This window comes from Prinia subflava, assembly GCF_021018805.1.
Source record: "Prinia subflava isolate CZ2003 ecotype Zambia chromosome W unlocalized genomic scaffold, Cam_Psub_1.2 scaffold_22_NEW, whole genome shotgun sequence".
Classification (NCBI taxonomy): Eukaryota; Metazoa; Chordata; class Aves; order Passeriformes; family Cisticolidae; genus Prinia; species Prinia subflava.
In genome coordinates, this window is record NW_026960606.1 from 4308419 (window position 1) to 4325160 (window position 16742).

The following is a 16742-nucleotide window of genomic DNA, read 5'->3' on the forward strand; positions in this document are numbered from 1 at the left end:
CTTGCAGCAGGTTTGGGTATTTGACTGCCACATTTCCTCTTGTATGTGTGCAACATGGGGTGGCAGGAGAGGGGGAATCTCCATCAATGAGAGCCAATCTTTTTCATGCAAAGAGATGAAATTCTGCTTTTTTGGCAAAAGTGAACTTTCATTAATTCTCTCAGCTGGAGGTTCACCATTTTCCAGAGGAATTTGGCCATTTTCCCAGTGTGCAAAGTCTCTGTGGGTTAGCACCAGCAGGGTTTCATTTTCACATCAGACTCCAATTATGCAACACTGCCTATTGTCTAAATACAGTATGAGCACAGCTCAAGCAACCTGATCAGGGACTGGTTTCCTGGCATTTATTTTCCCCATCTGTTGGCTTTTAGCATAAATTGAAGCGCAAATGCCTACTAATGCTAGTCTCACATATGAACGTGCTCACAAAGCCATATTCTATCATGCAGAGCATATCGAACCCAGTTCAGTTTGTGTGAAATGTAAGGCACATCCCAAAGGCAGAACTGGAATTGCTTTGAGGGCGTGCTCCTTGCCCATATCTCTCTCTGCTGCACATGCATATGCTGGAGATCTCTTTTGGAAAAGAGAGAAATGCACGTAAATGGGAGCTTCCCTCCAGCTGGCTCTGATCCTGCTTCATTTCTCATCTGACCCCCAAACACATTCCAAATGAGCTTGTAGAAATCAATTCTGTTGTGTGAGAGACACAGTTTTGAATGATGATGCCCCAAATTTCCTTGCACGTTAACGACTGGGATGTGTGAAGTGACACAGCCCAGTGCAGCAGGATGGCTCCCTGCACAGCCACTTGCCATCCTAAAGCCATCCTGGCATTTCCAAACTGCCCACGGCTTTTGTGGCCTCCAAGGATCCTCTCTGCACAAGGGCTGCAATAAACCTGAGCTTCTGGACCAGGCTGAACATCTACCCTCCTAAAAGTGCAATGGATGGGTACAGAAACAAAAGCTAGTGTTTCACCATCAGTCATTTTCAAAGGATCCTCTTTAAGCATTCCAGCTCAGTGTTGTCTTGGGAAATCAGGACCCAGAGTAGGGGTTTGTCCTGTGCCCCTGACCATTTCCTGCACTCTTTTGCCCTGTGTCACAGTCCTATGGAGTGGGGCCCTGTCATGGGTTGGCACTGGCCAGATGCTAATGCACCCATGAATATGTTTTTTTCCCTAACAGCTACTGTGGGATGTGATCAGGAACAGAGCAGAGCAGGCTTAAATCTTGAAAACAAAAAAAAACCCACCAAAACTTTATTACATTACTTAAGAACAGGGACAGAAATGCTCTTAAACACACACAGAGACAGAAATAAAAACTTCTTAGAACATTTCTTCTCCCAGTTTCTACCTCCCCACACATCACTCTTCACAGACCAACCTTTGGGTTTTAGATCAAACAATCACCACTCAAAAACAAACTAATCTTCAATTCAGCAAGGGAGAGAGGAGTCTCTCTCGCACCACAGACTGTTCCTCAGAAAACACGGGTCCACCCCTTATGTGTTCCCATGTCACCCATGGCACCGCCCGGAGCAGTCTGCCAGGGTGACACTCTCTTTTTCCTATGTCCAGCGCTCTCACCGCTGTCCAAAGGCTGAAAACTGCATACAGGACTCTTTTAAGGATACTTGCGTGCCGAGCTCTCCCCTTTTTACCCAGGGGCCGGGGTTCCAGGAGCAGGTCTGCCCTGAGGGCAGAGGGCGCCACCTCACCCTCCCCCTCTCTTCTCTGCTCGCTCCACTCTTCAAGTGCCAGTCACTGTAGCAAAAGCAGGGGCAGCTGTATCCACCCAAAAATGCAGTTTATGTTCAAAAGAGACTCAAGTTCAGTCCATGGCTGACATTATGCAAGAAAAGTCCAGCTCCGAAGGCTACTCCTCTCATTCTTTGCCCATCAGCTTCCTTCCAATCGTGCTTTATCACCTCGGTCCCAGGCCGCTTCCTTCTCTTTTTTTCCAAAATCACCAGTCATGAGAATCAATGTCTAAGAAAAGTTTCTTTCTGCCAAGCAAGGGTTAACAGCTTCTATCTCCCAGCAGGGTGCAGGCTCAAGCACTCCCAGGCTCGGCAACCCCCATGTGGCTGGGCACCTTCTCCCGGAGTTTGGGGGGAAGAGGGGGTGAGCACACACAGAAGGCACTTCCACAGTTTTCCACCCCTCCATCCTGGACGGGGCAGCTCAGTTCCAGTCCTGTCCACTCTCTTCTCCCCCCGGGGGGGCTCCGGCTTACCTGAGCCCGACCACGTGTTTTCCCCTCCCCCACCCAGCCTCGTGGCTGGGCAGGGGAAGGAGACCTGAGACGTCTCTCTGCTGAAACCGGGATCCAAAAAGAGACCGAACCCCCTAGACTCCTGCTTTTAACTCTTTGTGTCCTCAGAGGCGTGTCCAAACTTCCGAGTGACCAATCTAGGTGCCAGCAGAAAGCTGATTACTAATTGGCTTGCTTACCTCTCCCTGGAAAAATTCACCTCCCCCAGCAACCACGACAGGCCCCTCGCATGCCATCACCCAGCCTGGGGGAATGCCAATGCTCACCTCTGAACCAGGTTTCTGAAGGTCAGTTCCCCCAGAACCCAGACAAGGAGGGATCATGCCAATTAAGAAGCTTACTAAAATCAGCACCTAGATCTAACCCACAAGGCTTTTCTGGATTTGTGTGCCTGTAATTTCAATAAAGGAGCTTCTTCCCTATGTGCACATTCTCAGCATGTCAGTTTGCCTTTATGTCTTTGATTCATCCTTAAAAACAGCTATAAAGTCTTGTGCCGCATTTCATCTTCTGTTTTTCAGAAGTGGCTGAGAAAGCACCAGCTCTCCTCTCAAAGATGGGCATTGTGTGACTCCTTTGATGGGGTTTGTACATTGCTGTATCTACTCTTAGTGATATATCTAAGGGCAGCCTCTGGGCCCTTCTCTTTGAGCATCCAAGCAGCAGCACTGTGCTCCTGATGGATCATGCTCAAGACATTTTGTTTTGCTTTCTCCTCTCCCAAGAATGTGTGCTATTATCTACTTTATATTCCTTGGCAATCCCAGACAAGGTCTTAATCGCATCCTTGCCTGTAGACAGCAGACAAAACTCCCTTCTGAGCCCAAATCTCCATTCATCTGCTTCCTCCAGTGCCACATGCATATTTTGTCCTCCCTTGGTGTTGCATGTACATGAGAAGCCAAGCAGGCACAAAGCCAAATGGGCAACAGAGGCCTCAGCAGAGGGCTGGGAGCAGGTTTGACATGGTCCCAGGAGAGCTGCAGCAGTCAAGGGACAATGGTGACACACAGACAACAGTGGAGGTTGCATCCACAAGCCAGTTTTGTGGCACTCCCAGGGCTGAGACAGACGAAACTTAAACTGAAACTTAGAGGGAGCTCCATCAGAGACCTAGTCCCTCCCTTCCCTGCTCCTGCCCAGGTCCCTGCCCAAACTGCAAGTGTTCAGGAGTATTTTTCTAGAGGAATTTTCACACTAAAGCTGGAGCAAAAGGAAAAGGCATAGGTACCTCACACCTCCTGAGTCTCTGGCTCAGGCAGCTGCTTGCTCCGAGCAGCCTTAGGACAGGGTGTTATTCCCCTAGAGAATAGGGCTTGGCAGGGAACATGCTGTTCCTCCAGAGCAGAGGGATGTGGTTTGGAACAGTAGCACAGACACCTCCTTGTGTAGCCAGGTGCTGTCCTCATCACACACAGCCCCTGCCAGCCCAGTGCTTGTGTGCCTCACGAGAGGCACAGCCAGGGAATTGCCAGGCGTGTGCTCAGGCCACCACAGTGAACTGGGAGAAAGGGCTGTTTCCTGTTCCGCAGGGCCAGGGCTGTTTCCCATGCCCATGCAAGCTGCCTCACAGACCTGCTTCCACCAAGAGCTGTTCACTAAGTGATGCCACATGGACATTGCCCCAACAAAGATTGTGCACAACTTGGCCAAGCATTTCTCTAAGACAAAGCAAAGGGGTTTTTGACCTGCATGTACTCAGGGCAGCTCCCCACAGGTGGGATCTCAGCTCTGCACATCAGCACTGGCCATATCTGGAAACAGTCACTGCTTTAGAATGCCAGGAGATTTGTTCACCAGCAGAACCCACCCTGGGGAGCTTTGCAAGTGGTGTAAGACCAGCCCTGAGAGCACACACCACTTCTGCCCCTTGCCAAACTCCTTTTAAGAAAAAATAAATTCACCTCTCAAAGTACAAGGAATTGATTAGCAGTGCATCCAGCAAAATCATTAATGTATCCAAATGGTGTGGATGGGAGTGTAGCCCCACAGTCTGGCCCCAAGACTGGTGAGTTTGGAGATGCTGTCACTCCACTTCACAGAATGGAGAAGAAACCATTGATTTGACTTCCCTCCAACAAATGGTTTTGAATGAATCTTGTTGATGTCCACCCCCTTTCTGACAGTAAACCAAACTCTCAGCTGCCAAACTGTTTTTTTAATGCTCAAGCCATAAATTCCTGCCTCCTGTGAGTTTCTTAGGGCAGGGAAGACTTTGCTGGTAGAAGAAGGGGTAAAAAAGTTGCACCACCTTGCACCACCCCAGACCTCCTCAACTAGAAGAAAGCACCTTTGTCACTAACTCATTTCAAGGTGGGTGTTTTTCACTCCACAACCCATTGTGACAGCTAATGGGCACCACAGCCCATGCCAAGGACATGGTCAGAAGCAGGAACAGGCTGGGTTCTGGATGTCCCCCATGCAGCAGTCCCCTGCAAAGCACACCATCTAGTTGTCACCCCTGAGCATCCCAAGTTCTGGCCCAGTCCTGGAAAAGATGTTCTGAGTGTTGGTGTCACCATGAGATTTTCCTAGTTTGCTAAGCATTCATATTAAAGTAGAAGGTTTGCACCTTCTCATGCTCTTTCATGTAAACACCAGATTTTATTTTATAAACATTGATATTGTTTTCACATTCCTCTCCAAGGAGAGGAGAGGTTGTGTGACAGTCCCTTTGACCAATGTGGCTAAGAGGTGGAAATACCACCCTCCAATCCATGGTCAACTTTCTAAAAGTATATAATAGGAAGTAATAAACAAATGGCAGACATCTTTCTCTGCTGCCCTGCTCTCCCAAAATCCTGAGTCCGTGTATTTATTCGAGCGAGGCTAACAGCGACATGTTGGTAAGGACACCTGTATTACCTTACTAAGAACAGTCTCTTCAGACTCTGATGTAACACTTCTTTCCAGCACAGCAGGGGTTGTGTCCTACTCCAAGCACTGGCAAACATTACATGCTTTTTAAATACAAAGCACAGCATCCAGCCCTCAGGTTGAAGTTTTTAAAATAGTCAGTGTGATGTGGGCTAATATGTATTACATATAGATGTATATGTGTCATTTGATAATCAAGACTAAGCAACAATTTTTTGAGTTTCTAGCTATAAAAACCCCTTTCAAAGAGCAGCTTTGTCACAACAGCATCTTTCCACCCTGGCATAGAAAGAGGCAGCTGGCAGGCATGGGATTGAATACTTGAGAAAGTGCCTTTGCACACATAGTGTGCAGAGAACCCAAGCTCCTGGAAAAGCCTGCCTAAGTCAGACAAATCAGGCTTATGAACTCACCCCTTTTGGGGAGGAGGGAATGCAGAGAGGGGACTAATGGCTGCTTTATTGCATTAGGCAGTATCTTCATTAAGGCAGAGAAGAGTAACCAAGGGGAATGTGCATGTAGTGTGACTACTAGAACCCCACAAACTACCAACTGGCAGCTCCTTGGCTTCTCGCCACCCAAATCCAAGACCATCTGGCAACTGGTTCAGTTATCCCTCCCCAGTTAACAGATGTACACTAGATGGTGTGGGAATGGCATTTTGCAGAAGCAATTAGTTTAATCCTCAGATAAACAGTTTAAATTCCAAGTGATTTGGAGGAAAAGAAAAAAAGAGGGAAAACAAAATCCAAAAAACAAACCAAGTTGTTTCCAGTTTCAGTGAGAATAACTAATGAACAGCCAATTCAGCTGGTTTCACCACCGATATGCACCCATGGGGCTTGTTCCTATTCCCAGCTTCATGTGCTGGACAGCACAAATCCACTAGATTTATTTGGAGGCTACAACTGCATGGCCCCCACTCCCATGGCTGTGCAATAGTTGCACCCGCTCTCCCACAGCCAAAACCTGACTGGGTAGAGGCTGATCTCCAAAACACAGATCTTTCCTGACTTCAGCTCCTTGTCTGGCCTTGGGCAAATCATTTAACCTGGTTAAATCAATTTGCCTGGCTCACACACCTCCCTGTCTCCAGAAAATGAGGTAAATTATGTGGTCCTGCTACACAGAGTAGTAAGGTGGAATCAATTAGGGTTTGTGAAGCACTTGGAGAGTCTTGAATGTGAGAAATTATAGAAATAGAGAATATCCTTATTAATTACACTAACTGATTAATTATTATTAAATTAGAACAATTTTGTTCTCTTGAGAGGAGAAAAATATATTTTCCAACCATTTCTTTTGCTCACATTCTTGGAAGAGTGACTTCCAACTGAAGAAGACTGAATGAAGAGCTTAACCCAAATAAAATAAATTGCCAGTAAATTCTGGTATCCCTTATGCCATTATTGAACAATTTGCATTTGAACCAGGGCTTTTTCCATCACAATCCAGCTTCAACTGATCCTGCTCTATAATCGCCATCCCCATTTATGAAATCCCAGCATGTTGCCGCAGAAATTATGTCCTAAATTCATCATTATGACTTTCCCAGCAGGAGCAACTGGAGCTGGAGATTGGCTGTAAAAGTTGGTTTTTTACCAGTCCTGCTTTAAAGACATTTTAATTTATTTTTTTTTTTAATGGCAGAGAAGTGATATTAGCTACTGTGGGGAATTAGACAAGCATGCCATGAATATCACAGGGATACAAGATTACATCCATGAGTCACAGGAACCATAAAATATGATCAAGAGGCTTTATGGAGGATGATCTTTGAAATCAACTCCTAATCACTGAGCGGTTTACATAAAATTGACTATTAGTTTAAAAAAAAAAAAAAAAAAGGTAATTCAAAATTCAAAAGTGAACAACTGATAATAGTGAAGTTACAGCTATTCCCATCAGGAAGGTTTATCTGTCAAGCCACTCCAAACCCATGGCTTATAGGTTTGCACACTCCTTTGATAACATGGTAATTAGTCAGGTACTGTGGCAAGAAGCATTCAGAGAGTAAACTTTTGAGGTAAATTATTTATATTTAAATATTTTAGACTTTTCTTGCTAGGCTACACTTCTCCCACTGCTGCTTGTGAAAGGCTGGCACATGTTTCATTTCCTAATGAGAACCACTGAAGAACCTTGACACAGGAAAACCTCAAAACAACGACTATTTCTGCTATAAGCAATGCATTTTGTCAGCAATTCTCTTCGTATACCTCTTAATCATCGAAAACAAACAACATCAGAATAAAAGCCTCTTTTTATCAGTGTTAAAACTGAGAAAATAATTCAGTGAAAAAACCAGCACCTTATAGAGTGTAACATCCAGTTTGAGGGCCCCACACATGAGTCTGGGTCTTGTCTGGATCCATTCACACTTTCCCTCCTTTCTCCCACACACTCATCCCTCCATGCAGCTGGAGCTCACCTGCTCCTCTGAGTTTTGGCAGCAAAGCCTGGGTGATTTGAGAAGCGCCTGCTCCCATGGCTGAGGAGATCAAAACTACCATGTGCCAGGTCCTCACTGCATCAGCTATTAGCTCAAACTGTCATCAGTTCTCATTTGAGCTAACAAATTATGGCAGCTGGAAAATTACCCAGCCATAAATCACCACTGCTTGCTTGCCAAGCATCAGTTCTCCAGTTGGATGCAAAGAATTCTCCTCTTCATCCCACCAGCTTTCCACCTTTTCTAAATTTAAAACAAGCAAACTAGGGAGCAGATATGTCCTATATTTAGTTAGAATAAATGTTTTTGTAATGTTGTTGAGCAGTCTGGCAGGTTAATTCTCTAAGGTTAGTGCTCTGAGGTTCCTAGAGAACAAGGTTTGACTGGTAAGGGAGACACCATCCATTTTAAACCAACTAAAAACATTGAGGATGAGCAGGAAACCCCAGGATTTTGCAAAAAAACCCCAACCAACTGAGGAAAAGGAAAAAAAAAGGTCTGATACAGACAGGTGCTTATGCCTCCCCATGTCCCCAGAAGAGCAGCCCTAAAAGCAGTGAGTAACCATCAACCTTCAGGTAAATAACAAGAGTTATTCAGCACCAGCAAGCCTGTTACACTGCAATTGAGCCCTTCCACTTCCCAGCAGTGACAGGCAATAATTAATTAGTAGCAAACACTCCAGTGGGTATTTGGCCCTCATTACAGCAACTAAATTCTTTCAGCCAAGACGTCTGTCCCAGTGCAGCACAATTCATTAAGGGAAAGAGCAGGAAGAAACTTGGGAGTCATTGAGGGCTGGAATAAGAGGGAAGTAAGAAGCAGAGACACTTGGTTCTATGTGTCCTGTGGCAAGATCCTAAGGAGCTGAGTAACTGGATCACACTGGTGTGTGGTTTTCTACCCAGGGAGCATGTGTCTGAAGCCTGGTTGCCTCTGGTCAGTATGTAAGGAGCACTGTATGTAGTACACAGGAACAGTGGTTTAAAGTTATTAACAATGTGGGAAGGCACCCTGTGCTCCCTGAAGGACACCTGCATTGGGCCAGGAAAGCATGCCTGGGCTTACAAACCACACACTGAAGTACCTGTCATGCAAAGAGGGACCTGAAGATAAAAGCCACCCACTGTGTTTGAACCACAAGCAATGGACCTGTTCAGGGCCTCAAAGTAATCTTCCCTAGGGTTGAGTCAGGAATCTGGGGGGGCAAAAGGCATCCTCCTCCCTATATGACTATCCTAGGGTGACTTTATGATGCTTGTATCCCCCATCTTCTGTCTCTGCTGTATATTGAGTTCTGTGCCTTTAAGATTGGCTCTGAGAGCAAAGCAAAGAAGCAGCACCAAGTTTGTTTTGAAAACAGCTCCCACTTCTTTTTTGCTTTTTTAGTTAGTTTTAGCTAGCTAGGGCAGAGAAGTTCCCTGGACTGTTTTTTTTTTTTCCTTTTTCTTGAGACTCTAAATTTGCTCCAGACTGAAAACTCAAAGGAGCACCGAGGGCTGGCACCTGCAGCCCACCAGGCCTGGACCTCCAGAGGAACTGGGACTGCTAAAAAACTGAGTGAGCTGAGCTACCCATGGCAAAGGTTTTCTCAGGTTTACCATCTCTCTTCAGAGCAATGAGAGGTTTTATTGTCTCATATTATTCGTTCTTTATGCTTGTGAGCATTTTGTTTGTTAAATAAATATTTTTTTCCACTTTTCTCCGAGGACGTTCTTTTTCCCGGACCAGCTGGGGGGGAAAGGACATTTGAGTTTGCTTTCCAGGGGGACCCTATTTAAAAGTTTCCTCCCAAATTTGCCCTAAACCAAGACAATCACCCAACATAGTGCTGTCCTACAGGGTCTGTAGGAGTTCTCTGTGCCCATAGCCACCCCAGTCAGCCCTTTCACAAGCTCCAAATGTTAGCGTAGGAAAACATATAACCACACAAAGGCAATCATATGCAGTTCTTTATTTGAGCGCACGGGACACAGGGGCAGTGAGACACCCAAATCTTGTGCCTGAGGATACAAAGTTGCTTTGTGATTTTATACCTTCAAGTTAGACATACGTTAACTAACATCCACCCTTAGTTACTATCTTAAATCATACCTATGCTTTACCCTGAGTTATACTTGATTTGGTTAAAACAATGCTTCCCAATCATCTCCTGGGCTGGAGTCACACTCGATTCAGTTAAAACAATTGTATGAGGCTAGTTGCAGAAAGCTGACGTTTGTTCCAAGGCCAGGCTGCATCAGGTTTCAGGTCATGCGTCTTCTAGCTCCCCACCACCCTCAGTTAGCCATACAGAAATTATTTTTTAACCCTCCACTATCACAAACACAATACAGGCATGTCTGCCTCAGCCACAGCACAGGCCACAGTGTGACAGTAGAGGAGCTAAACAGAACACACACCCTGAGAGCCTCTCTTGGGCAATCATAGGCTGGCCACCCATGGCAGGGACAGCCCTGTGCTTCTATTTCTGAGGGGACAAACATAGCAACCCCTGACAGGGGCCACCCTCCTGGTTTTATACCCAAGGCACAGAAAAACCCCAGCTGTTGGGAAGATGACAGGGTCTAATTCCCTGCTTTAAATGTCCCAATTCACCATGAAACCTTTTGGTCTCAAGCACAGGACAAGTTGTTGCCCCACCTGCAGCACCAGAGTCAGAGTCCTGCTGTTTTCCAGACAGCATTTATTTGCCAGCTCTTGGGGGGGTACATGGTCTGTGGAGGACAACAAGCTTGCTGTGACAGCAGCATCACAGCCTAAGGGCACACCACAGCACAGCCACCATCCTGCCCAGAGACACTCCCTGCCCCAAGAGAGCCTCAGAAGCCATCCCACACCTTCCAGATGACCACACAGCTCACATCTGCCCAGAAAACCTCTACCCCAAGTCAATGGCACCACAATTACTGCCACCAACACCTCCCCTTTCCCCCTCTGCCCTGAGAGAGGGGAAGTTCAAAAACTGTGGATTGTTTAACTCACATATTTTCCTGCTGTTTGGGATCCAGGAGCAGCAGACACTCCAGCCAACAATCCAGAGCACTCCCTTTCCCAGCTTCCTCTTTAGCTCTCCTGAAAGCCCTAACAATCCCAGAAAGTCATCGGTTTTGCTGCTTAACTACCCTCAGCTGCACAGTCAACAACAGTTCACTCAGTTCCCTCCTTTCTCACTGATGCTGAGGCTAGTGGATCTCCCTAGCCTATCCCACAGGAAGCTGCCCATGCATTCCCCTGAGACACGTGCTAGACCTGGTTTTCCTCTACCTCTGTTTCAGTTTCCCCAATTGTGGCACTGAGCAAATTAAGTTTATTAAGTTTATTGTAATACTTAGTTTTATATATCCTGTTCAGCCTCATGGGCCTTAGCAAAACCTCAGCCACAGACCCATTGTCCACCTGTCTTGTGGGGATCCCATTCAAAGTTGAAGAACTGCCCGAACCCTTGCTGAAAGAAGCCAAACAGATAAGTAGATCTCAAGTCCCTGATGGGTCCCACTCTATTGTGGTAGGAAGCAAGATACCAGATATTAACCCCCTGGTAGGCTGGCGCAAGTTCGTGTCCAAGCTGAGTGAACTCCAAGGGGAGCCCTCAGAGATTGAGCTCCCTGGGTCCTCAAAAGCACAGGTTTGCGCCCAGTTTACCATGACCCCACCACAATCATCAGGGAAAGCCCCAAATAACATCGGGCAAACTAATAAATCGTACCACGCAGACCCTTGGTGTGAGCGAGTTGCTCAAGTGCCTGTGGCATCCAATTAGTGGACAAAACCCATCTCACTACCCAGGGAAATGTTTCTTATCTGCAGAGAAAGGGCCTGGGCAGGCATCCCCTCTTGCCTTTCCAAAGGTCCATGTACACTGGGAAAATTAGGCTTGTTTACACCCAACAAAACACAAATGATGAATTGGCAAAGGAAAAACAACAGTACATACAATTCGGCCATTCAAAAAAGAGACATAAGGAATCTGGACCCCGATTGTGACTCTGAAATCATTTAATGGAACAAACCAAAAGGAGTCGCAGTCACGATATTTGTCCCATGGGTCGCCATTGCAAAATCCATGGGGGAATTGGCTCACCTCGAGTGCTGGGTTGCTAAACAAGCCAACCTAACTTCAAATGCCCTGAGTGACCTCCTGAAAGATGAGAGAATCACAAGACAGGTGACCCTCAAAAATCAGGCCTCAATTGAATACCTTTTACTCCTCCATGGACATACATGTGAGGAGTTTGAAGGCCTTTGCTGTTTTAATTTGTCATCTAATGCTGAGGACATTAAGAAGACCATTGGGAAGATGAGGGACATGGTGAGTGAAATCAAAGAGGAGAGGTCAGACTGGTTCAACGACCTCTTTAAGAACTGGGGGGGTCTCGAGTTGGGTTGGATCCATTTTAAAAACCTGCTTGTTAATATTATTTATCATTATAATTGCCTTAATTGTGATATGTTTGATCAGAAGGATGATTCATAAGTTAATTCCTAGTACCACATCATCCCCAATACCAGCTGTGAACCATGTTTCCATGGCAACTGTTCTTGAGGAGATAGAAATGGAAGACTTAGAAGAGCCTTGGGAGGACAAGTGCCTTCCTGAGGAGCAGTGGCCGACAACGCAGCCATGGTTCGGAGACAGCTGTTCTGAATCTGAACATCTGCCTCCTCCGTGCCAGTTTTGTTCATCTTAATAAACAGAAAAGGGGGAGATGTGGCAGTGAGCAAATTAAGTTTATTAAGTTTATTGTAATAGTTAGTTTTATATATCCTGTTCAGCCTCATGGGCATTCCTTTGTCTCCCTTAGTTGTGTTAATGCATGCACTTGCTGCTGTTATGTAACGGTCCGTTATTTGTCCATCATTTTTCCCGCCGTTGTGAAACCCATCCCAGTTATCCCTAGTTGGTCCAGTTTGATTTTCCTGCCTGTGTAACTGCCCCGAAGACACTTTCCATTGGTTGCTGTACTTCACCACTCCCTTTCTCCTATCCGGATAAAATCCCGGGTCGCTGAGTTCTCCCGCCAGATTTGGGAGTCAGTGACCAGGTGCAATAAATCCTGTCACTGCCTCAACAGTCTCCTTCCTCCCTGTCTCTCTCTGCGTCACTTTATCCATCGCTGCTGAGAAGATTCTCTCAGAAACCAAGAACCCCCTACAAGAATCAGCCCAGCCTGCGTCGCTCGCTGTCTGATCTTCCGTCACTGTACACTTTGTCTGGGCTACCCTGAGGTGCAGAGACGCAGAGGTCTTGAGCGGCACAGTGACACCCAATCCCCATAGGATTCCTCCCACAGTATGAGTTCACCCTGCAGGGCACAGAGGATGATGGGCAGCTGTTTTGGATAAAGCATCTGCCTTTTTCTTTTCTTCCTTCTTAACCAAAGCTTTCCTGCCAATGCAGCCTCCAAAGGAGGTGTTTGGAGAGGAGAGACAGGAGGAAGCTGGAAGCCAGCTGAGGCTGTGTGGAGACTGAGGAATCACAGTCAGCTGTGTGACCCCGCTTCCCTGAATCTGGCAGGGAGTCTCCCACTGCCATCCCACCCACACCTGTGCCAGGGGGATGCCTGGACAGATGCAGTCATTTCACCCTGCTTGAACATCACAGGAGCCTTGCAAAGGTAACAGTACTTCTCTTTCTGCTCACAGACCACTGTCACTAAGAAACCCAGAGGGACTCTCCTGCTGCTGCCTGGGAGAATCAGAAAACCTCTGCTTGCTGCATCCCACATGTCTGTGGCATATGGATGACTGGTCTAGAAAGAGTGGCTATAACAGGCAGGATGGAGATGGTCCTGAGACACCCAGTGCCAGCAACAGCAGGAAATCTATTGGAAAAAGTACCCCATGCTAAACTCAGGGAAAAACACACTTTGGCCCCTTCCATTCTGATGGATTGCCTCTTAATTGGGATAAAGTCTAACCCCAAGTGCACGTCCAGGCTGTACAAATTAACAGCATGAGCAGCATCTGCCAGATGAGCTGAGCTAAGTGCAGCCACAGGTTCTGGAGTTTGGGAAAACCACTTTCTGCTGGTCACCCCTTCTCCAAAGTCACAGTATTTCCCTACAACCCCTCCCAAAATGCTCAGATGTTACTCACATTGGTATTGCATAAACCCCCTAAGGAAGAAACAGGGCTCTGGCAGGCACAGGGATCTCAGGACAGTGGTGGGAAGAGGTCTTCAGGCAGAGGGAATGTCTTATTGAGCCAACCAAAACAGCCAGGACACCTAGTTCTGGAATGCCCTCCCCAGGTCTATTCCATTGGCCAGGCTCTGGCCTATCACTCCCACCTGCTGGGGTCTGATGTGAGCCACCAAGCTCCAGCTTTCCCTGTAAAGCCATTCCTAGCTGCCTTCTCAACAGTTTCTTTTGTTCATCTCTTTTTACCTGCAAGCATTATCCTTTGGGATGAGCATTTCTGAGGTGCTGACATCCCACTGAGAGCTCCAGCACAATCTGGGAGCATCAGCTCTCGATCCACCCACTGGGATTTCCTGTATTGCCTTTCTTCAGAAGTTGCAGCCTGATCAAGAGCTCAGTTGTTGTGGCAGTGTGTGAAATTTAGTTTATTAAGTTTGTTATATGTTCCTTTGTTCCCTCCTCATCCACGTGTACCCCTGAGGCAAGTGACGTAACTGTCAGTTTTCTGTCCATCAGAAAGCCCGTGAGTTTTGTATTTCTCCCTGTCCCCTGGTCGGCAAAAGTTGAATATTGCACCTGTCTAACGGTCCCTAGAATTCCCTCTATTGGTTGTTTTGCCTTTACCCCTCCCTGTCACCATCTGTATAAAAGTGTACGCAGAACCGCCCTCGGGGCAGTTGCGAGAGCAGACGCAGGCATGTGATATCGCGCTTGCCGCACAATAAACACTGCTACCTCGCTGCCTCCCACCCTGCCTCTGCTTCGTCACCTTAAGACCACTGCCAAAGATCTCTCAAAACAAAGAACCCACAGGAATCAGTATCGTCGCACAGCGAACGAACTGATCCTCGTCCCGTGTCGCGGTGCCCGGGCTGGCCGTGCGTGGAGACTCTGAGGTCTCGAAACACAGCACCGTGACAAGTTGTATATTTTCTCTTCTCTATTATCAGAGAGATAAACATCCACTAGACGTATGTTACAATGCGAGCGCTGTTGCAGGGTCCTAAAGAACGACTCGCGTTTTATTGGCGATTGATTGAGAGATGGGAAGACCGATTCGGTGATCAGAATTTGATTTTACTCAGGTTTCTCAAAAGCTTTTATACTATTTCAGACGTTAGTAATTTCTACTACAATAATCAGGTTAAAAAGCACACAGAAAACTCATGCATTTTACAATAACTCTTTGCTTGCAGAAGTTGACTGAATCTTCTCTCTTCCTGTAAGCAGGTGTAATCCCATTTTCTGTAATCTTCAAAGTTCTGTTTGTTTCTGCCATGGCATCTTGGTTATCAAACCAGCTATGCTAATCAAGTCTGTTTGACTCTCTGTCTTTTGTATTCCACAGCGTCTCTGGCCCAGGATCACAGGATTGGTAAGGGCACTGACGAAGCAGCAAAGGGAGGGGTTCTCATTTGGATATCCGAAGACTGTTTATTCAGGAACACAAACATGAATAGCGAAAGGGGTCCAGGGATGCAGTATAGAGGTTCAGGGACGAGAACAAGAAGGGGGTCAAGGGCACAGGGTTATAAACGAGACAAATGGGGCGGGTCTGAGAGTCAAGATCCAATAGGGATAGGGAAAAGTGGTGCAGAGGGGAAAATAGGAACTGGGGGCAACCAACAGGGTAACAGGGGTGTAACACTGTGGCAATACAGAGCCAATGGGGTTCAAGAGAAGGAAGAACATTCTAGGAGGGGTGCATATATGGTGAATGGGGTCTGAACAGGGTGACATAGACTTAAACCAATAGAACAATGAAACCTAAGAGATATTAACATGTGGCTGCAAAGGCCCATTGGAGGAAGGTTTTCCTCACCCTAACCTATAGGGGTATTTCTGTCTGTTTGCATCGGCCCCTGCAGGGTTGAGGCATAGCCAGCCTGGTGGCAGCCCCTGGGCCTCCACAGACATACAAATATAATTTTTTCTTCCCTAGACTCTAAAAGCCTTTTGCCAGGGCACCCAAGACTTTTCATCTACTGCTGAGCTTGTCATGGAGCAGGAGGGAAACAAATCCAGAGAATACAGGAAATACATGTGCATGTCTGATTAGCCCATCTTTCTATGATAAATAAAGCAGCTCAAGTGTCCTGTTGTCTCTGTCCCTGTAATAAATCTCCCAGTTTTACTCTTTTGTGATATAAAACATCTAAGAGCTTTCCCCAAGTTGCAAATAGAACACAAATTACCTTGGGTAAACTCTGCAGACACTAATGTTATCTATAAAATCCTGGCACTAATAACTTCACAGAAAGTCTGAGGGCTCCCTTGTTTGTACGAGCAAAGCTAATTAGTGTGTGCAGCCTGTAACCCAGAGGCATCAAGATCAGGAAGATGAAGCACAAAACTGGGAACTCCTGAACTGCAGCTACTCAGGATACCAAAATAGATGGTGACCCTGACCTGAAGTTTTTGGTTGAGGGCTGTAGCATCTCTGCTGTAGCTGCAGCAGCAGTAGCAAATAACACACACACACACACACACACACAAATTCACTGATAATAGTTTGAGAACAATCAATTTTACTTCATGGCTTTGGCTCTGGACTACTGGCAAGCTTCAGAAACCTATTCAATCTACTTTCTATGTTTTAGCTCAGTAGCAGTCACAGTAAAAGCACCATAAATACAATTTTACAACCCATTTTACTTTGCCTCTTGTGAAATGTGTATTTATTAATCTGGCAAAATTTCCTGCTGGGAGTTTATGGCAATTGTAGCTCCAAATTCTCTCATGAATTAATTTCCCTTTGAACATGTAAAATTTAAAAGCAGCTTCATGCAACATAAGTATCCAATAAACCCCCCCCTCCCCACTTTAAATATAAAATTTAATAGGAAGGGCCTATATAAACAGAGCAGTACCAATTCCAAGAGCATGAAATCTCTGTTAGAGCGGTGCTCTTGAACCATCTGATAACCAACCACAACCTGATTTCTCTGACAGCAATGCTGTTGTTTTCCACCTCTGCAAGGGAACAGA